The sequence below is a fragment of the Quercus lobata genome, chromosome 5 (genome assembly GCF_001633185.2).
Source record: "Quercus lobata isolate SW786 chromosome 5, ValleyOak3.0 Primary Assembly, whole genome shotgun sequence".
NCBI classification, from domain to species: domain Eukaryota; kingdom Viridiplantae; phylum Streptophyta; class Magnoliopsida; order Fagales; family Fagaceae; genus Quercus; species Quercus lobata.
Genome location: NC_044908.1, coordinates 61,712,578 through 61,734,716, shown reverse-complemented (window position 1 = coordinate 61,734,716; position 22,139 = coordinate 61,712,578). Strand labels below are relative to the sequence as shown.

The 22,139-nt window shown below is 35.3% G+C and overlaps 1 long non-coding RNA gene and 1 pseudogene across 1 annotated transcript; both read left to right on the top strand.

The window, feature by feature from the left end:
• Positions 1-1,369: 1,369 nt before the first annotated feature.
• Positions 1,370-4,398, top strand: LOC115989342. The gene is made up of 3 exons (XR_004091891.1): positions 1,370-1,580; positions 2,516-2,583; positions 3,532-4,398. It is a non-coding gene; the product is annotated as an uncharacterized LOC115989342 (long non-coding RNA).
• A 16,431-nt stretch (positions 4,399-20,829) lies between these two features.
• On the top strand, positions 20,830-20,940 carry LOC115993387 (annotated as a pseudogene).
• The last annotated feature ends 1,199 nt before the right edge of the window (positions 20,941-22,139 follow it).

The following is a 22,139-nucleotide window of genomic DNA, read 5'->3' as shown; positions in this document are numbered from 1 at the left end:
ATGTTTATATGTACATATGTGTAAATATATATATATATATATATATACCCACATATATATTTATAAAAGTATACCCAAACATTAAAATGAAAAGACAAAAAAGTATAGGTCAATACCTAACTACTGACAATTTTAACAAGGTCTAGAAAACTTTGATCGAGCTCCATCATTAAGTTGCTATACCTAACCAAAAACCTCACATTTCTATGGTTGAAAATTCTGCTTTGTATAACAGGGATACAAATAGTGGACATCCTCATACCCAGCCCAACTTTTTTTTTTTTTTTTTTTTTTTTTAAGAGAAACATACCTAGCCCAACTAAAGACCTCCCTGTCAGAAGATCCTGGACCCTTAGCTGTTAATGCAATAATTGAGCTCATAAAATAGAATTTGCATGATGACATTTGACAATACACTTATGAAAAAAAAAAAGATATACATATATTAATAAATTTGCACACTAAAAAAATTTTCAATTTGAAATTAAAAAAACATAAGTATACCATCCTTATCCAATAAATACCCCTCCTATGTTGGCAGTGAAAGTTAAAACAACTTCAGCTTCTTTTATTTTCAAAACAGCAATCCATATTTTCTATTTGTGACCTTCACTGTGTAACTGTCATTTAACAGATTATTTACGTTCTTAATTTCTCTATGTAGAATTGGCATATAAACATAAAGGAATAACTCCAAAGTGCAATATACATCACTCTATCATGGGCCTATAGAACGGTTTAACACAATTGAATTGATAACAACTCCTAAGGTTTCATTTAAAAAGGAATAGAGGAATGAAGAGTAGTAGTAGTACACACAATAAATGAATATCAGTATCCAAAAAGTATTCTTAATATAGGCATTTTCTCCTTCACAATAGAGTAGAGTTCCTAAAATTGAAGCACTCTCCAAAAATCTTGAATTATCTTAAACTCAATTCTAAATACAAAATTTTTGTTTGTCATTTAGATGAATATCACATAGTCATATCTAATTTAGTTATCATAGAAATATATATTTATATCATTGGGATGAATATTGTATGCTAATCATCACAAATGTTATTTACTTATAATAGAACTATATATTTAATGAGACATAGTAACATCCCAACCTAATTACATAATTAATTTTATGGGTTTATATACTTAGTATTATAAAGCTTTGATATTGTGATATTATAAAATATATATACTCTTTTAATGTTATGGAAAGAAATTTATAAAGATAAGGGTTTATATGTAAAGTTATATTGTTGTTTGGGCATTTCTAGAATATAGAACTATGGGAGGGTGAAAAGTATAAATGCTAAAAGTTGAAAAGGTGAGCAATAAACTTATCTTTCCCTTAGCATTACACGTGCCCCACCCCAAAATCCATTTCCCTTGACTTCTTTGCTGCACCAGAAACACTCTTTGTTCATCTTTCCTTGCTCCTTTCTTTTCTTCTTTCTTTGCTTTTGAAACGGCAACACCTTCCTACACGCCAACAGCCCTCCCTCTCTCACCGAAACCATATATCTCACTTTAAAGAAGAAATTAAAAGACTAGCCCTAAGGTTTCAGCTTTAAAATCTGTGGGTAAGTAAATAAAACCTCATATGATTTTGGGTATTTTGATGGTGTGATTGTTTTCTTTAATTTCCCTCTATGTTTTCTAATCTGATTATTAAAAGTTGAATTTGTGGTTTTGTGTTAGCTATTTGAAAGATTGAAGATATCATGGTCTTTTAGATGCCTATTCATGTAATCTAACATGTATAGTAGAGGTATAAAATACCCACATGAAGTGAAGGTCAATTGCTATTAGTTGATGATTTTGTAAGAAAACATGTTAAAGTTGTCACTGTGATAGATTTTGTGTTTACAACAAGAAAAATCTGGATTAAATCATATTCTGTGAATTGGGATGTTAGGAGTAGTTTTTATGAATTCTAAGACACGTATGGTTGTTATGGAAGTGGTCTCACAGCATTTGGATTAATATAAAAGTAATTGTTTAATTTCTAAGTTGTATGAAATTCTGTTAGGACAGATTTGAGTATGTTGTCTTGTATGATTTTTAATTAATCATGGTTTTATGCTTTGACTTTGAAATTGATATGGTATATACTAGACATCTAGGGGAGTGGTTCTGTAAAATTTCATGATGTTTGGATGGGTATGGACAGCCCATTTGTATTTTACAAATGAGGTATATGCTATTAAAATGAGCAGTGAACAACATATGATACACTTTACTTTGAGGATTTAATTCTAAAGTTAGGGTGAATGCTTTTAGTTATAAATTAGTATGCTCATCCTTTGGTATGTTTGGATCATAGATAAATTTTATGTCTTGGTTTCTCTATGATTTCGTACATAATGTGTTAGATGAATGTATCATGTGCATTGGGGAACCTTTGTGTGATGGGAATTAAGGTTTTTCTTGACTTTGAGAGTTAGATTGTGATTCATGTAGAAGTTTAAATATTAAGGAAGAGTTTGTCAGTAATAAATTTTGGTCTTTCATCTAGGTGACGAGAATGAGAACATGGACACTTGAACTCCTCTTATACCAATCTCTTGTGTTTTCTATTTTCAGGTAAGAGATATGTGACATGTGCATTTAATAAGTATAAAAATTGTTTAGAAAACTATTATGCATTAAAACTTTTTAATTAGAGATATTATATATAAACATGATTTAAGTAAAATATATGTTCGTGAGTTGTTTAATCTTATATATATATATATATATGATAATTTTAGCATATTGATGCTATTACTTATATTACGAACATAATATTTAAGAATGAAGTGGATATGCTACTGTTATGAAATATTTGTGTAAAAGTATAATTATCAGAAAAATATAGTTTCGGTTATTCCATTGTTATGATCTGAACTCAGCCAGTAGGGGTTATAATATTGGTATTTCCATGGAGATTTTGATTGGCCATTATAAATGGTGAGGACTCTGCTGTACCCGCCCTCGTTGAGAATGACCAACTTGTGGAGGATGCCAACCGACCTCCATGGTTGATGATATGATCACACCGAAAGGGGTGATACTATCTGATATGATCCTGAGATTTCCTAACATTGTGGGGAATACTGGATGTTTGGCACTATGTGCTGAAAGCCTCTCAAAGTTGTGACAAACTTACGACTAACATGTATTATAAATGAGCTATCAAGCTATTTGGAAATTATAAGAAAAGTATGATGATAAGAAAGATATGTTGAATGTGTTATAAGTCTGATAAGAAGTTTATGATAAAGTATTTTATAGTCTTTTTAAAGATAATGTTACTGAATTATGTTTATGTTCCTTATTATGTCCTTTTACTATTATATGAAAGGAAAATGAAGTATTTTCATCTAAAAGCTCATAAGTTATTTTAAGAACAATATGAATAATATGAATGCTATTTTATCAAAGCTGGTATATTCATAAAATATTTGATTTACATGCATTTTTATTAAAGACACATGGAGCTTAAAACCTTACTGGGCTTCACAACTCATCCTATTATATTTCAATGCACAGGTTTTTTCCTGGAAGTAGTGAGAGTATTAGAGGTGACAAGGATTCTGAGATTCTCATTTGTTAGAATGTATAATTTTTTGTTTTACACTGTCTTGCCTCTATTTTGTTCCAACGCTGCTTTCATTTTAGTACGTTCTTGAATGTCTTCTTCTACAGCTTCAGCAAGTATAACCAAATTCTTGTAGTCCTCAACTCGAGAAGTAGTCAAATGTTGTCTAATTTTGAAATTCAGCCCTTTGCGAAACTTCTTAACCCTTAAAGCTTCGGTAGAAACAAGGTGGGGAGCAAAACGAGATAACTCTGTAAACTTTGCTTCATATTAAGCAACCCTTATACTCCCTTAAACAAGTTCATCGAAATTTGTAGAACTTTCGCAAAGGGCTGAATTTCAAAATTAGACAACGTTTGACTACTTCTCAAGTTGAGAACTACAAGAATTTGGTTATACTTGCTAAAGCTGTAGAAGAAGACATTCAAGAACGTACTAAAATGAAAGCAGCATTGGAACAGCATAGAAGCAAGACAATGAAGTTTAACCAGCCCTGGAAAGGAAAATCCTCCCTTTAACTCCTCCAAGAAGAATGTTTTTCAGTACCTGCCAAAAGCTGGAGGAAAATGTTCACATTGTGGAAAGCCTCATTTCGGGGAATGCCTCGCTACCAACAGTACATGTTTTTGTTGTGGGAAACCTGGGCATTTTATTAAGGATTGTCCAAATAATTCTAACAAAGGGTAGGTTTGTAAATAAGAGTATTGCTAAATGTTTAGTTATGTAATATTTACACGAATACCTTAAGTTTCAACCAAGTGGTAATCTTGCAAAGTTCAAATGAAATGAAGTTTCAAGGTTTTCATCATTTTTGTATATTATGGCTTTTATGCAAGAAAATAAAAAGGAATACAAGAAACGATTCTTGTTAAGCACCTTCAGCTTAAGTTGGTTCGTGTTAATATTAAGGTAAACTTGATATTAACATGCCGGTCATGCTGTAAATTCTGAAGTACAGGTTTGGGTCATGACAGACACACTCTTATATACATATTTATAAATATAAATTTATGTGTATGTTTATGTTTTTCATGAGCATTGTATATAAAGTAAACTTCAAAAGTTGGAATTTTTATTTAAAATATATATATATATATATTTATATATATATTTGTTAGGATTTGAGTGTTGGATAACTTTTGTCGTAATCACATTGCAAGTTTTAATATAATTCATTCATTGTAAAAGATTGGTAAAAACTATCTTGAAATTGCTTGAAAAATGAAAAGCATTTTGGAGTATTTTGATTGAGCAAAAGTGAAGCTTGCTCAAGCGATAAAAAGCCTCACTCAAGAGAAAGAGAACCTCACTCATGCAAAACAAAAAACCAACCCAAGAATTTGTGTATCCCTCACTCTAGGCTCCTTTGAGTAAGGCTGCGTGGATCTATTTTCCAAATTGCTTTTAACTACGTTTTGCACCATTTTTTCTAAACCCTAATTGTGCCCCTATATAATGCTTTCTTTGCATGAATTTTCGATAGAGAAGCAGTTGTGACACCTTGAGCTATCGAGGAAAATTTGTTGCTTTTATCTATTGAGAAAAATTCCTAAACCTTAATGTTTTACCCACTTGCTTCTGATCCAATGAGGAATACTATTATCAAATCTTCAAGGAGGATCCTTGCAGTGCTATAGATTTTAGTTTTTACTGAAAATGAGTTCGTGGAAGAAGTTTGTTAAGTAAGATTCCGAAGATTCTAGGGCTACTGGGGTAGAAAGGTAAAAGGCAAGTCGTTTGTAGATTCTGCAATAGAGAATCTAGCAATACAAATGTTTTGAAGTAGATTGTTGTAACTATTTTTTTCACAATGAATTTTCTTTAGGACTGGGTTACTATAATTATTTTTCTATTGAAGTGGTTCTTTGTTTTTTACATTCTTACCTTTTTTTTTTTTTTTTTTTGTTAAAGAAAAAGTAATAAATCATCATTATAAAAATCTTAATCAAAAGTTTAATTGCACTTTAATAATCTGCTTAGAATCTTAGATTCAGCATATACGTATTTACAAATAGCGTGTAGCTTATTTGGCGAGTAATATATATATTCATGTGACATTTACAAAACCACAAACTGATTCAGTTCTAAATAGAAGTCGAACACACGCACACACACTCAAAAATAAATAAATAAATTAATAAACAGTTTAATTTTATATCAAGTTTGTCTAGATTCTAGAGTAATATCATATTCAGTTTTAGTTAAGATTCATATATGTGAAATTTGCAAATTAAAAATAAACATTGAAATTATGCATGTGAAAGAACTAAAAATTTGAAACTTGATTTTGGAGAGAACCAAAAGTAAACTAGTTTTTAAAGATATAAAACTAATTTTGAGCCATTTTATATAGTGTGCTTTTGTATTAGAACTTTTTTCCCTCTTTTTTGTGCGTGTGTGTTTGTTTCTAAAAAGAAAAAACAATTAAAATAAGTTGTATTTTCCTTTTTTGAGGAAGAGACACAGGCTTCGTCAACTCCATGTATTTTCACTCCTATTGACTCAAGTCTAGCAATGGATTTGTCTGCAGATTGCACCCTTACATTACCTTCCTGAGGTTTTCTTCCACTTCCAAAGGTCCAATTTTGTCCCAACTTTCCACCACCTAATCCAAAAACATATACAAAAGCATCAAGCTCCTTGGAACTCAAGCTCCCCTACTTTATGTATTCGATTTCCTGCAATTTATGCCTACTGATAAGGAAATTCTCATAACTAACCAGTTCTTCGTTTTCTATAAATAAAAAGCATAGAAAGCGCAATAAAACTTGTAAGGATAAGAGTTACTAAAACAAACAAATATTAACAGCTTTGTTTGAGCTGAGTGAACAAGATACAATGATGCATAGATCCTCATCATGTGCATCTATATCTTTAGAATGTCCCACATCCCTTTCAACTTGCACTTGTTTTCCTGGACGAGTAAGTGTTAATTCAATTGCCAAGCAACTGCACTGGAATAGGTCACAAGAACCGGAAAACATTATTTAGTATGCTTAATGCCCAATTGCCCATGACAAACATAGATGCAATGACTTAATTGTTGTATATATAGGTATATACATGAATAGGTTGCAATAATAATGATGTTTAAGTTTGGAGAATATTGTTTCATAAAGTTATTAAAGTGAAAATTCAAGTTTTGGAATTTTCTTAGTGAAAATTTGAAATTCAGCATTTTCGATCGGTTGAAACTTTGGCTTGATCAATCGAAATAGTAAGAAAATAATCATGGAGTTTTTGGATGGTTCCTTTCAGCAACTCCATTTTGCTGAAAGCATAACACCAATAGGAGGAAGGAAGATTGGACTGATACAACATGGACAAACCACTTTCAACTATGTGCTTATGCTTCCTTTTAGCAACTCCATTTTGCTGAGGAGTATAAGGACATGAAAGCTGATGGTGGATGCAATGATCTAAGCAAAAGGACTTAAAAGAATTATTAACATATTCACCCCCACCATTAGTCCTAAGTGTTTTGATTTTAACCCCAAATTGATTCTCCACAAGAGTTTTAAAGTGCAAGAAAACAGTAAACACCTCAGACTTTTGTTTAAGAAGAAATACCCAAGTAAATCTACTAAAGTCATCAACAAAAATGACATAGTATATATATCCAAGAACAGAAGGAACAGGAGCAGGGCCCCAAACATCACTGTGAACAAGTTGTAAAGGACAAGAACTAGACTTAACATGCTGTGGAAATGGAAGTTTGTGCATCTCAGCATTTATACAAGATTTACATTGAGAGCAAATGTCATTATGTACAGAAATTGCAACATTATTATTGAAAGAAGATAAGGCAGAATGAAGAAGCTTGGAGCAAGGGTGACCAAGTCTTTGATGCCATAGCATTGCCTCATTGGAAACAGGAGTGTGAACAGATGACTTGAAAGCAAGAGATGAAGTAAAAGCTAAATTAGTAGAGAGTTGTGGGGGGAATGGAATGGGATATACACCATCCTTACTTAGGCCTTGATAAAGAACCTTCCTCGTAGCCAAATCCACAATTAAGAACTGATTGGCATCAAAATAGCAAAAGGCATTGTTTTGTAAACAAAGTTTGTGAACAGATAAAAGATTGGAAGCCAAATTAGGAACCCTAAGAATATTGTCTAAATGAAAACAATGAGAAGGTATTTGAAGCTTACCATCACCAACATGAGTCATAGACAACTCTTGCCCATTTCCAACAGTAATAGTTTCATGACCATTGGTAGCTTGTGATTTCAAAGAAAGTTGAGAGAAATCAGGTGTAACATGGTCAGAACACCCTGTATCAGTAAGCTAGCTTGATGGATGTGTTGAAGCAGATAGGCAATAGATGCCATAGAACTAGCTGCCATAGAACTAGTTGCCATAGATGCTAACCTGGATGGAGTAGGTCTGCCTTGATAGGCAATGTGACCATTCTTGCCACAAATTTGACAAGTAGGTCTTGAAGATTGAGATGACCCTTAAGACTGGAAAGAAGGAAAACCAGAACGACTCTTGTGCTGAAAAGTAGGAAGTTGAAGAATACCCGTTGCACTTCCAGAGGACTGACCAGAGGATTGACCATTATTAAACCCAAAATTAGGACCAAAATTATTAAATTCTCTGCCATGACCCCTCTGATTTCCATTTCTACCTCTTCCTCTAGTGGTATTCTAATTAAAACCACTCTGGAGAAGCATAGCCATAGCTGCATCCCTAGTCTCAGACTTCTTCTTAATAGCTCTCTCTTCAGCATTCAACAATGTATTCAACTCCTCTATGGTAACTACATCGTTACGGGTCCTTATGGTAGAACAAAATGCACTATATTCATTTAGTAAAGCTTCTAAGACTAAATGTATAAGCTCTTCCTCATCAACAAACATAGCAACAGAACTCAATCTATCCCTAGCTTCTTTGATTCTTTGAAAGAAATTATCCATGCTTTTAGGACCTTTCTTAATGCTCAGTAATTCATTCCTCAAACTCAAAACATGAGAATGAGATACAGAAGCAAACCTCTTTTCAAGCACATTCCAGACTCCCTTCGCAGATCTCTGACCAACTGTGAGAGCTAGAACTGATGGTGATAGAGTAGAATCAATGAAGGTGAAAAGAGCTTGCTCTTTGCTTCTCCAATTGATATACTCTGGATTAGGTTCTCTAGTGAAATTTCCAGAACTATCCTTTAAGAAATGATCAGGAGCTACACATGAATCGTCAAGAAAACCAATCACGGCATAGGCCTCAAGAATCACAATGATCTGATGCTTCCAGACGATATAATTGGTGAAGTCAAGCTTCATAGTCATCATACTTGACATATTTGACAAGAGGAGCAACGATGGATCCACCAAAGAGCTTGTGGTAGTAGTAGTTGAAGAAGTTGTAGAAGAATTGGAGCTCGGAGTAGAAGCCATTAATGGTGGCTTTGATACCATGAAAATTAAAGCAATGCAAGATAGGAAATGAAGAAGAAAACAGAGAAAACTTAGAGAATAGAAACGATTTCAATGAAAATGGGAAATTCTGTTGTTGCTTCACTTGATCTGATACAATCCCCAAATATATATACCTTAACTTCCTCCGTATAATGTGGAATGGATTAACAAACTCTGATTCAATCATTCTAGATCACTAACACGTGTACAGACTCTATCCTTCTTAGCTAACTTATGTTACCTGCAGTTTTGCCTATTATAACTATACTATAGGTTGCTTACCAGCTGCTTTATCACCAGCTTCAGCAGCTCTGTCATCAGCATTACCATCTTGTGCCTGAACCTTTACCTTAGCTTGTACAAGTGCATTTACAAGTTTGAGGTTTGTGTGTTGCAACCTTAATCCGACTTGTGATGCTAAGGAAATTGTATGTGTGAAGCTATAGGCCATATGTGATGCCGAAGAAATTCTATAGTGATTCTAAAACAACCTAGGTTTGATACCTAGAAACCTATTTCTCACTCATCTCCCTAGCATCTTGTCTATTTAGTGTTGTTCCCTTCTTTTAGTGTAATATTTCCAAATCAATGATTACCTTTTTTTTATGCTAACACCAACAGAATCAAATTCTATAAGAACACATTATTGATATGGGCAGTCGTGTAGAAATATGGAAGAAAAACTATGAATACTATAATAGACTTAGAACACTGTAACGTTTCTCATATAACCAAAAGGCAAAAGTAAGTACTCTTTTTCTTTTGGTTGATAAGTTCAAAATTAACTACTCTTTGAGGCAAATTCACCATCTTTAACTACCTACACTAGGGGTTGTTTGTGGGTCGGTTGTTATGATGGTTTTGAGTGATGTTTTCCAATTGATCCGACCTTGTCAGTTTTCCGAAGTCACCAACTGAACTACAGTGCTGGAGGTCTACGGTGCATTGGTTTGTGAATTTCAGAGCAACCAAAGAGGCCAAGAAGACCAAGATTGGCAGAGATTAGCAAAGATCTAGAATGGGATGACAGATATTGATGGAGATGGAGATTTGCAATATGACAGTGACCTGCAATGTCTGGCGTCTGAGTGTGAGTGGTTACAATGAAGAGGGGCAAAAACTGTGCAGAAGCAGTAGAGAGAGAGAAAAAAAAAAAAAAAGAGGACATAGAGAGGAGAGAGTAGAGAAAATCGGTTTACATAGACAAAGGGAAGAAGAAGAAAAGAGGAGAATGGAGAAGACAAAGGGAGAAGGAAAAAAAAAGATGGAACGTCAAAGAAAAGGGAATTAATAAAAGGAAATTTACAGGATGAGCTAAGAACCTTAGTTTAGAAAATATTTTTAAATTTTTTTTATGAAAAACGAATAAAGCAATTGATTACTTTATTTTTTTTTTTTATAGCTTTTTATACTTCTTATAGTAGTAGTATTAAAAGTTTCCTGAAATGATCTATTAATAAATGCTCTAAAGCACCCGTTGAATGAATAGGAAAGAGAAGAATAAAGAATGAATAGGAAATTAGAATAGAAAATAATGGATCTGTAGTAGTGCTGGTAATTTGCTGCAGGAATTTTTGGCTGTACAGGAAAAGGTGTCGACCCTTCCCAGTCCTCCACCCGAGCAACGTTGGTGTCTTCCATTGACAGGTGTGTGCAAGGTGAACTTCGATGCTGCAGTTTTTCGGTCTTCCAACTCGATAGGTTTGGGGGTGGTTGTGCGCGATAGCAGTGGGGCTGTGATTGGAGCGCTATCTGTTCCTATCTCTCTTGGAAGTTCGGTGGCTGAGTTGGAGGCCTTAGCATGTCTGAGGGCAGTGCAATTTGCTTCAGAAATAGGCCTTACCCGAGTGGTGTTTGAAGGAGACTCTGCCGCTGTGATTACCGCTCTTAGTCAGGGTTTGGGCGAGTTGACCTGCTATGGGAACGTGCTGGATGATATTCGAGTTCTTGTTTCTACTTTTCAGTATTGCGATTTTAATTTAGTTAATCGTTTGTGTAATTTGGTTGTTGATGCTATAGCTAAGAAAGCTAATTCTGTTGTGGGCTTGCAGGTTTGGGTGGGTGACCTCCCTGCTGACGTTGCTTCTCTCTTGTTTCGTGATGTTCATTAACTTATTTTTTGAATAAATTTCCAGGCTTGTGGTCTAGTTTCTCAAAAAAAAAAAAAAAAAAAAAAAAGAAAATAATGAAGTGGTAGATGGACAGAGAAGAATAAAGAATGAATAGGAAATTAGAATAGAAAATAATGAAGTGATAGATGTGTGGCAGTTAGGGAGGCAAGAGATTAGGAGGCTTGAGCATTTGGGATGTAAAATAGAAGAATTTATTAGGTGTGAACATATTTGTAAGATTTTTCTTTTCATTCCCCTTAAAATATTTCCATGTATACTAATATAATTAGAAATTAAATTATAACTTGATTGGTTGGTTTGGTTTGGTTTTAAGTGTTATATTAGACCTTTACTTAATCGACATCATAGGTGCATTTTTTCCTGAATAAGCATGAAAATGAACCATGATAACTTAGGAAACAAGCTGAAATCAATCGATTTGCTCAGTTTGCTTGGTGTCTTGAACACCCATATCTACTGCATGTGTGCATTCATGGTTGAAATGGAATTGAATGGCTTTCAGGCACGCATGGAGTCAATAATCAAAAAACCAAATTCAATACCATGAAAACAATGTGTGGTTTTTTGATAATATAAGAGAACTTTAAGATTTCCAGTCATATATTCATTCTTCTCTAGGAAAGGACCTGTATTTGTTCAAAACATATGAAGATTTGTGTTTATTGGTATGAAACTATTTATATATATATATATATATATATATAAACCAAATTTGTATGGATGAAGATGTTATGAGTTCAGTTAGCATATTTTCTGTTGAATCATTGAGTCTTGTGCAGCCTTTTAATGTGCAATTCATTTCGAAATATTTTGTCAGAGTGAATCTCCAACTTTATCTTGCCCCAGCTTCACCATCTCTATTTTCTTTTATATGAATTATTTCCTACTGCCCGAATGTTTGAATTTTTCTATTGACTTGTAAATTTGATGTGTTTTGCAACTATACTATTGATTATGAAGCTCTATTTATGCCAAGTTTCTTATTCTTACATCATCCCAGATCTATTATTATCTTCATTCAAGTTGTTTACTTGAAAGTTTAGATTCATGGTTGTTGCCTCTTTGGCTATCCAGATTTTGGCGCCGTTTGGTGATTTAATTCTCTCTCTCTCTCTCTCGTTTATAGGAGCATGAAATCAAGGATTTTGGCTACCTATCCAGATGCAATGATTCAACAGGAGACTAGACCTTGAAATTCCTTAGTAGCATTAGTCAATCTGTTCCCCCAGCATGTATCATGTTACCTCTTGGGAAACGCAATGTAGGTGAAGAATCTCTCCCTCCCCCCCCCCCCCCCCCCCCCCCCCTCCTTTTTGGTTTATGAATACAATGTGATTTATTTTTCACTTAAATCTTTTAATTATATGCTGCTTAGAGCTAAACATTATTTCTGCACCAATGTGATCCATGGAAATAGTAAATGCATATAGAAATCCATATAAATTTAAATTGAAAGAGGGAAAAGGAAAGAGACATAAAAAGGAAAATCTTTTTGGAAGCTCACCATTTCATGGAGTTTGAGAGCTTGAGGAGGCATGAAGCTTAAAATTAGATCATTGAATGTTTATTGGGATTGCTTGATTATCTTTCAGTGAAAGTACTTTCTAAGATGAATGAATTTATAAAAGAAAGTTACTATCAGAGATGAATGAAATGAAAACCCAATCTATCCAACTCTATAATGAAGCTTTTTTTTTTTTTGGTGAAAGTTTTTGTTCTCATACTGTTTTGAAGCAAGATTCCATGGCATCTTTTCAATAGCTTAAAGTTCTTCTATTGTCTTGAATGCACACTGAAACTATTACTTTGATCAGTCCCCCTAAGATTCTTTTTGCTGGGCAAGGGCTGCAAGATCAATGTTTTTGGTTAGAACGATGTCCTCAGTTAAAATTTATGAAAATGTACATCCATGAACTATCATCAGGCAAAGGAAGGTAAATTAATTGACTAGGGGCTTGCTGAAAGGTAATTAATCCATTTTAGTTTGCAAATGGCTCAGGATTTTGTCCACAGAAACCTCGCTTCTCCGCACTGCATTCACTTGTGTGCTATGTATTCACATTTGCATGCCTAAGAAGAGTTTTCCCCCTATCATATGGTACTGAAGAACTTACCTTAAAGGTGACAGGCAATAGAACTCCTACTTTGTAGAAGGCACCGTTGAATAACGGTTTCTTGATGCGCCCATCTTAACAATCTCAAGCCCACCATTGTCTCTCAGAGTTTTCCCCCTATTTCTAGTTCCAATAACAATGTTATAGCCCACAAGGGCCATGACTAGTTATAAAATAAGGCTTCAAAGAAGCATCAAACAAGTTTTTAATAAGCCCTCCAATCATGTAGGCAAAATATGCACTTCTCTCCCACAAATTACATCAGGGCAATGATTTGCAAAGTCTAAATGTAACACTCCAATTTTTCAATCCCAGAAATTTAAACTACAAAATGAGGTCTCGTAATTGAATATAATCATTGAATAATCCAACAATTCTCCAAAATGACCAAAATCAGGTAGACGTTTTCCAAGATAGGGTGCACTCCCAAAATAATATTTGAATCTCAAAAATGTGTATATATATTAAAAAAAAAAAAAAAGTGTGCTTGAGAACTCAAATATAGTCTGCTTCAAGGAAAAAATTATCAGGGCTTAGCATTATCTTATGCCTATAAAACTACATAGTGTAAATAATCTGTAAAATATTGAAATAACAGAACCATTGGATGAGACATTGAAGAAAAGTCAAATAATTGAAGTATCCAACAGGCCCACCCCCACCAGTATTTAGTTCATAGAGAGTTCTGTATAATCTTTATAACTATATTGTATACGAAAAAAAACCTCTACTTTGTGTTTTTTGAGATAAGATAAGAGATAGAAAACCTCTACTTTGTTAGTTTGTCTATTTTTGTAAGGGAATCTTATCCGTGATCGCCGGGGCATGCAGCCACTCCTTTTAATTACTGCATCATTTCAAGCTCGTTGGTGGTATGAAAGGTATTTCAGAATGTATTTCAAAGTTAGTAAGGCCGTCCGGTAAGAGAAGGTCAGACGAAACAAACCTTCCATGCTGTCGATTTTCACTGGCTGAGATCAAGACAGCCACCAATAACTTCGATGATAATTTATTCATTGGTGAGTGGAATTATAGGAAAGTATACAAGGGGTTTATTGACGACCCTACAATAAGCGTTGCCATAAAGTGTGTGAATACCAAGACAATGCCGGGTTCGGACTGGTTAAGGAACGAGGTTCTGTTGCTTTGCCAGTTACACCACCCTAACCTCCTCCGTCTCATCGGATATTGTATCGAAGATAAACTCTAGGAGTTCCTTGTCTACGAATTCATGGTCAATGGAAACCTTGGAAACCACCTCTACGGCACTAACCACCATGAACCCCTCCCGTGGAAACAAAGACTTAAGATTTGCATTGGAGTGGCGCGTGGGCTGCACTACCTTCACACTGGGGTGAAGCATACTATCATCCACCTGGTGAATATAACTATCCCATTGATGATACATCTGTAATGATTCTCCAGATGACACTTCTTCGATGGAGATGGGGTGGAATAGCTTCAGAGGAGAGAGTTTTGCATCTACTGAAGAATTGTCCTTGGACACCGCCATGCCAAGCGGTCAAATATGATTAACCACAGACAATTCACAAGTATGTGTTTTTCAGTTTTTAGATTGGTTTTGTCCTTATATTACGTTTTATTACTGATGGAGTTTATGGTCTGTGTAATTGCTGAGAAATTGTGGCAAAAGAGACAACTATGAAGTGTTATTGGGATGGGGAATCCTGATGTTTAAATAGTTTGTTGCGATATTTTTTATTCCTATGCTATGTAATACTCCTTGTGCTGAGTCGTTCACTATGGAATTCATCACTAAGTTGATATTTATGATGTGCTGATGTGGTAAGTTTATATAATGTTGTCTAATCTTTCTCCTTTTCTCTTTCTCTGGAACACATACTATTCGTTTTTGTTTTTGTTTTTTTGACTTTTCTTTTTTTTTTGCTTGGAAAACTTTAATTTTTATTCAACTTGATTATTCAGAATTACATCCTGGGCGCACACGCACTCAATAAGGCTGGGAGTTTCCTCCAACCAAACAACTAATAATCCCGTCTTCTTAGCATATTGGGCCAAGATATGGTCTGGTTTGTTCCCCTTCCTTCTTACATGGGTTACATCAAAAAACCTATAGTTTTGGGCTTGAAACAGAATATTATCCGTTATTGTCTCCACCGAAGAGGCTGTAGCTGACACTCCTTTGAGGGCATTGAATAAGTTGAGAGAATCTGTCTCGAAGGTGACCTCTCTGAATCCCATTTCAAGCATCCATGCTACTGCTATTTCCATGGCTTTTGCTTCCACACCTAGAGCTGATAACGGGGCAGGGATTCTGTTGCTCATAGCAGCCATCACTTGTCCCCACTCATTACGAATTATTATTTTCTTGCAAATTATTATTCACTTGTCCCCACTCATTTCAATTCTTGCAGATTATTATTTTCTTTGGTCTCTCAATTCTTACAAACTCTGGTTTTTCTCCCCTTGGGTTTCTTAATTCCCCTCAAAGCATTTGAAGCAATGCTCATTCCGAACTTCTATTATCAAAACTAATCAAAAAAGGCTTGAACAATAGTACATTAGAATATTTAGTAGTCTTCCTAGATATTATAATTCTGAAATTCAACTCCCCTTCGACAACAGTATGTGCTAATGCTATTATTATCATTTTATTTTTATTTTTATTTTTTTGAATTGATCATTTTGGGGACTTTTGTTCGATCTTGCCAACTTGGGATAATTAATTAATTGTTCAATTGTATTGTGCTTTGTTTGTCTTGGGTGTAATTTTTGGGTGGATTCATGTTACAATACATTTTTTTTTCAATCCCATTTTGGAATATACATACCATATGTTTGACAAAATGTTTCACTCACTCTTGCATTAGTTTAAAGTTGACTTCATAGTGTGTTCCTCTTGGTTTTAGTCGCCTGGTCATCTCGTTTTTTCTCTTGTGCATTTAGGCTTACTAGGTGTTGAGGTTCAAAATTGCAATAAGGAATCAAGCCCTTAAAAGTGAGAGAGGCCTAGCCCATGAAGAAGAAAGGCTTGGCCCTCAAGAAAATAAAGAATGGAGGAGCCAGGCCCATGGAGAGAAAAGAATAAAGTATTGGGCCTTAGGAAGAAAAAAGAGGCACAAAGGGAAGCATGAGTCATGGGCTTAAGTAAGAGATGGTACCCAAGAAAGCCCAAAAGGGAGGCAGGTAAGAGCTGTGTCAGGTTGCATAGGATCCACTAGAGTCAGGGGGGGTCCTTGGGAAATGCTGGGAAAAACCAACTGGGATTTGGACAGCTTAGGGTGGCATGCCCATGGACACAAGAAACGAAGAAGGTCATGTCCCATCAACTGTCCACAATTCAGAAGAAAGCTTTGTGAACAGATGGTGGCTTTGAAGTAAGAACCTGATGAAGGAGCCTGGTACCTTGGGTAAAGCAAGAAAGTGGAACCAAGAAGGAAGGTGGTTGGGAGCCTTTCTGCCTTTCATCATCAGCAATGAGGAATCTGCCCATTTAAAGGAAAGAGACAAAGTGTGAAGCAGTCAGAGCTCTGAGATGTCTTTTTAAAGACCTCGGGAAAAGGATGAGAAGCCTTAACTTAGGAAGAGCATCTAGGATTACTCAAACAGGATCTCTCATAAGAAGAAGGTTAGCTGGGGACTTTTGGGCTACCAAACCTCAAAAGGGGAAACAGTGAGAGAAAGAGGGTTCAAACAACATGAACTATAGTGATAATCCTACTAATAATCCGTTATTGATTTCTTCCATTGGGTTTCTATTATTTGAGGAGGGATGATTAAGAATGATTTTGCAATTGTCCCAATCAATATTATTGGCTATGTAAAAACTAAAGCAAAAAATAAATAAATAAGATACGAAGATTCATTGAAATAAATACAACAAGCCAAAAAAAGGACATTCTATTTTAGAATTAGGCAAATCTAAATTTTCAACTCAAATCAATTGTCCACATAATACAATGGATATTTTGCTCACATAAATAAAATAAATAAGATACGAATGTTATTGAAATGGATACAATAAGTCAAAAGAGAACATTCCATATTAGAATTGCAAATGTAAATTTTCGAATCAATGGATATTATGCTCTCATAAGTTTTGTTTCAAGTTTACCAATAATGACTCATGTAATTCTCAATAGACTAATTGCTCATACAAATGCTTAACAACACAAAAATATTACTAAAGAGGGAGTTGACAACTTAAATTAAATGGAGCTCTAACATATTGAAGTTTTTTAGGTCTTCTTTATCTCTTATCAATTCAAACCTTAGAGCTCAGTATAACAAAATAGCCAAAGGATTCTAGAAAGAAACTTTAAAAAAAATAAATAAATAACAAACAAACAAACACTTTTAAAGTCCTTATGTCACAAAAATCTTGTAGTCAAGCATTTGACGGAGAAAATGGGCAAATACCCTTTTTTGGGAAATTAAACATTCGTTTGCCCTCTTTCTGAAACTAAATAGGGAATTGCCCCTCTTTTGTAACTCGATAATAGAGAAATCGAGTTTTAATGAATAACTCGATATTTGTATGATCGAGTTAGTCTGACCCTTCGAATTTTTCCCAATAAAAAAATGTTTGTGTAGACGTTCATAACTCGGGAAACTGGAAATCGAGTTTTTTTCAGCGGTTTGAATCAATAGGACCCTAACGTCTCACAACGCTATTCAGTCACTCGCTCTCCCTGTACACTCTCTTTCCCTCGCTCTCTGCCATCACTCTCTCTCCACACTCTGTCTCTCTCGCTCTGCGATCAGGCTTCCCCACTCTTCCTCGAGTCTCCATCAGTCGTCGTTGGTTCCCGCCACCGCTGATTACAGGTACGGTCCTCTCTCTCTGAAATATTTTCTGATGTTGGTTAATGTTAGGTTGCGTTTTGTGTGGGATTTTGATTATTTTGTTGAAACTTAAGAAAGTAGTAAATTTACTAATGAAGATGAGAATTTTGTTGTCTTTTATATGCTGCAATGATGATTTTCTCATTAATGAGTTTAAATGTGCTTGGGGTTTTGATGAGGGGTTTTGGCAAATTGAGTGGTGTTATAACTTATATTTTCATAAATAGTTAATTAATAATTATCCTAAGCTTTAAGAAGTGATTTAAATAGTTTTGAAATAAATTTTTTTATGGCAAGTTCTTATTTATTTAAGAAGTGATGTTGAAAATCTTGTGCTCAAAATATAATGTCTTACTGAATCTATGCTTTTATTTTATATTAATTGTGGTTTACTTGTTAGAAAATTGCTAACAATGTATTTGCTGCCATGTCAGATATGCAGCCACTAGATAGAGTGCGGTCTGGACCCGATGTGGATACCCAGTTGGCCCAGCAGCCGAATCATCGGTCAAGTCCGCTTTGGAGGTGCGCCGCTAACGAGGTACGTAGTAGTATTATTAATACATGTTTGTTTTATAATTACCTCGTGTTTAATCTCCTAACACAATACTCGTCCGTGTGCAGGAGGCGCCTGGCATGATAAAGGTTCGACGCCGTAAATGTGTATTGCCATAGGGTGGGCTAGATCCACGTATCATGCAACACATAGATGCAGCAGGGTTGACTGGTTTATTCAAGGTTCCTGATATGGAGGTCGACCACGCCTTGATCACGGCGTTGGTTGAGCGGTGGCGTCCGGAGACGCACACATTCCACTTACCCCATGGAGAAATGGGTATCACCTTGCAAGATATAGAGGTGATGTTGGGGCTTCCGGTGGATGGGTTGCCTGTCACTGGGAAGACAGACTACCAATGGAGTCAGCTGTGCGAACAGTTGTTGGGCCATAAACCTCCACCCCCGATACCAAACTCAAACAAGTCTACCCTTGCTGGGGCGAGGATAAGATACACCTGGCTTGATGCACAGTTTGCCGATTCCTTAGCTGCAGACGCTGCTGACGAAGTCGTGCAGCAACATGCCCGCTACCACCTACTTGTACGGATGGGGCCCCTCTTGTTCATGGACAGGTCTGCGGACCGGGTCTCACTGGTGCCTCTGCAGTTGCTCAACCCAGTCAGCAATGCGAGACGGTATAGCTGGGGTAGTGCAGCATTGGCCTGGCTGTATAGGCAACTTTGTGGTGCATCGAAGAAGGATGCGATGCAGATTGGAGGAGCACTCTTGTTGGTGCAGCTATGGGCCTATTCAAGGTTCCCACAATTATGCCCTGTTGTGAGGCCGCCTCTACCGCCAGTGCACTCAGGGCCCCTTTCCATTAGGTACATTCATTGAGTTCTCGTTATTTGTCTCTTTCATATAATTAAAAATATGCCAAACTAACAAACAAAAGAAACTTATCAATGCTTAGTATATGGATGTGAAATATAAAAGCAAAGTTTGTTAAATGTAAGGTTCAGTAATGAGCATTTGTACCCCATGTTTGGTAGGTGGAGCGAGCCAAAATGCACCGCAGAGCATGCCACACACGTCCTTGCTGCGTACCGGGCATCACTGGCTACACTACGGGCCGAGCAGGTATTCGGTTAATTTAGTTTGAATTCTTATGACCACGTTTCCCTCAATTCTTATGACTACGGGCCGAGTACGTTTCCCTCAAATGCACCGCACATGCTTTTATTTTCATTTCCCTCAATTTTTATTTTATTTTGAATTCTTGGATTGTTGTAGGAATGAGTTGATTTCATAATACCATCCCATCATTTTGTTTGATACTTGGATTTCCATCCCATCATTTAACTCAATTGGAATGTCCATCGTGAAGTACTTCACATTAGAACTTCCATTTGTAGCACCTGCATGAATACTTGCTCGTCCTTACATAAAGTAAAACAAAAGTAAAAAATTCTTGAATGTTAAATCAAAGGGTTTTTTCCAAATTGGGTTGGATTGAAGGGTTTTTTCCAATGCAACCCAACTCACATGACTCAGGTTAAGTTGGGTTAAATCAATGGGTTATATATAAATTTAGTCATATATATATAAAGTAGAATTTGGCTATATTCTTCATTATGTACGGAAACGTTTGTGATTTACACCGAAAAAAAAAAAAAAAAACACAGAATAAATTGTCCCTTTTCCAAGATGTTTGAAGCATGTGCAACATGCGCAAAAGATTGAGCATGAAGTCTTGGTTTAGTGCAAGACAGTGAGTTCAAACTTGTGTTGCAACCAAAAAACAAAAACTCCACCAATTGTTACAAATGTCATTAAGCTGATGCAATGAAGAGAAGACGCACATATTGGATTATGTAATTGGTTATAATTCAATGAGAAATGAATTTACCTAATAGTATACCAAAGATAATCAGATTTGTCTTTGGTTGTATTTGTGTGCTCAAGTAATTCATTTGATTTTAATGATGCATCTTCGAAACTGACGATGACATCTTTAAATTCTTTCCAGCTACTAACTGAATCAAAAGTTTGTGTTCATTTTCTGATTATGTCATTATACACCGTTTCAACCTATTTAACATGAGAAAATAGAACTTTTAGCCTGCTATGAAAATGAACTAAAAAATTTCAAAACAATATTTCTTAAGACTTTATATAAGGCGAATGATTGTAAACGCAGAAGATATCAATTAAATTCTAAACAACAAATTTCCTACTATAAACTTGACAAATATGGGTCTTTTCAGAACAAGGGAATCAAGGCATATTAGAATACAAATGATATTTTCAAAACGCATGGCCCCTGCGCAAGGATGACACGCATAAATCGAGAAATGGTCCAAATTTTTTTCTTTCCCTAATCCTTGCGTGAATTCTGCTTCACTGTCTTCTTCGTTGTTTTTGCACTTTCTGCTTCTTTACATGCGTTTTGGAGTCTTGCTCAACAGGTTAGCCCAGACTTGTGCTCATAATTCTTTTAGAGAGAGTTTGAATCTTTGATAGTTGTTATACTTCAATATTAAAGCTTTAAAATATAATTTTTTTTTAGAACTGTTGAAGCTTATTAATATTTCACACCTTCTGGATTCGCTATAGTTTTGGTGGTTGACTTAGATATTACCACAATTATATTCCAGATTTTCGTTGAATTACATTTGCTGAGTTAGAGCTTCTCTTCACTGTTGTAATATAGTTGGCTGTTAAATCTCATAAAATGATAAAATTCTTTAAATTTAGAACGTTGGGAAAGCTGCAAATGTTAAACTACGAAAATTTTATCTAATTATTGTGTAATCATGACATGAGAGCAAAAATATAACCCCAATTTGCATTTTTGGCCTAAGTACAGAAACAGAGGGAATGATGACATTATTGATCATTGGCCCGTAAAACACATGATCACTTCTCTGGCTTTCATTGAAATTTGAAATTAAGCAAACTAAAGGATGGAGTTACTCTGCCTTGAATGTCATAGAGTGACCATAGGCTAAGCCATTGCCATAGCTTGTCCTTGTCCAATGCTGGATGGTTGTCATTGCTTGGGTCCACACTGTGAAATTTCCAAAATACAAAGCCATTAGTGCCCCCCCACTAGGAACTCGAGAGTCCAGGGTATAGGTTAAACCCTTTGTGAGATTTGGGGTTGTTTAGGATGCCAGAGTGAGCACCCAAGATAGTCTCAATTGTTGCTTTGCCTTCAAAAACTTACTAATGTTTGGAGTTTATGCATTTCACTACCCCTGTGACAGAACATAGCAATATTTAGTATTAAGTGACCATCTAAGGTTAATATAAACTTTTATGTTATCTAAACATCCGTTTGGGATGTTCTAGTTGATGGTGTTTTCATAGGTAGTCAATGTCAATCTAAGCTCTTTACAATTCATTGGTGCCACTGGTGCTGCAGGTGGTTTTAGTGTGTGAGCTCCATTTGGGCATAGATATAAGTTTCATAGGTACGATCGAACTCTCTTGGCTAGAAGTTTCATATGTACAATTGCTTGTTCTTACTATCACGCTCTACTTTAGTCGGTTGTTTTTGCATATA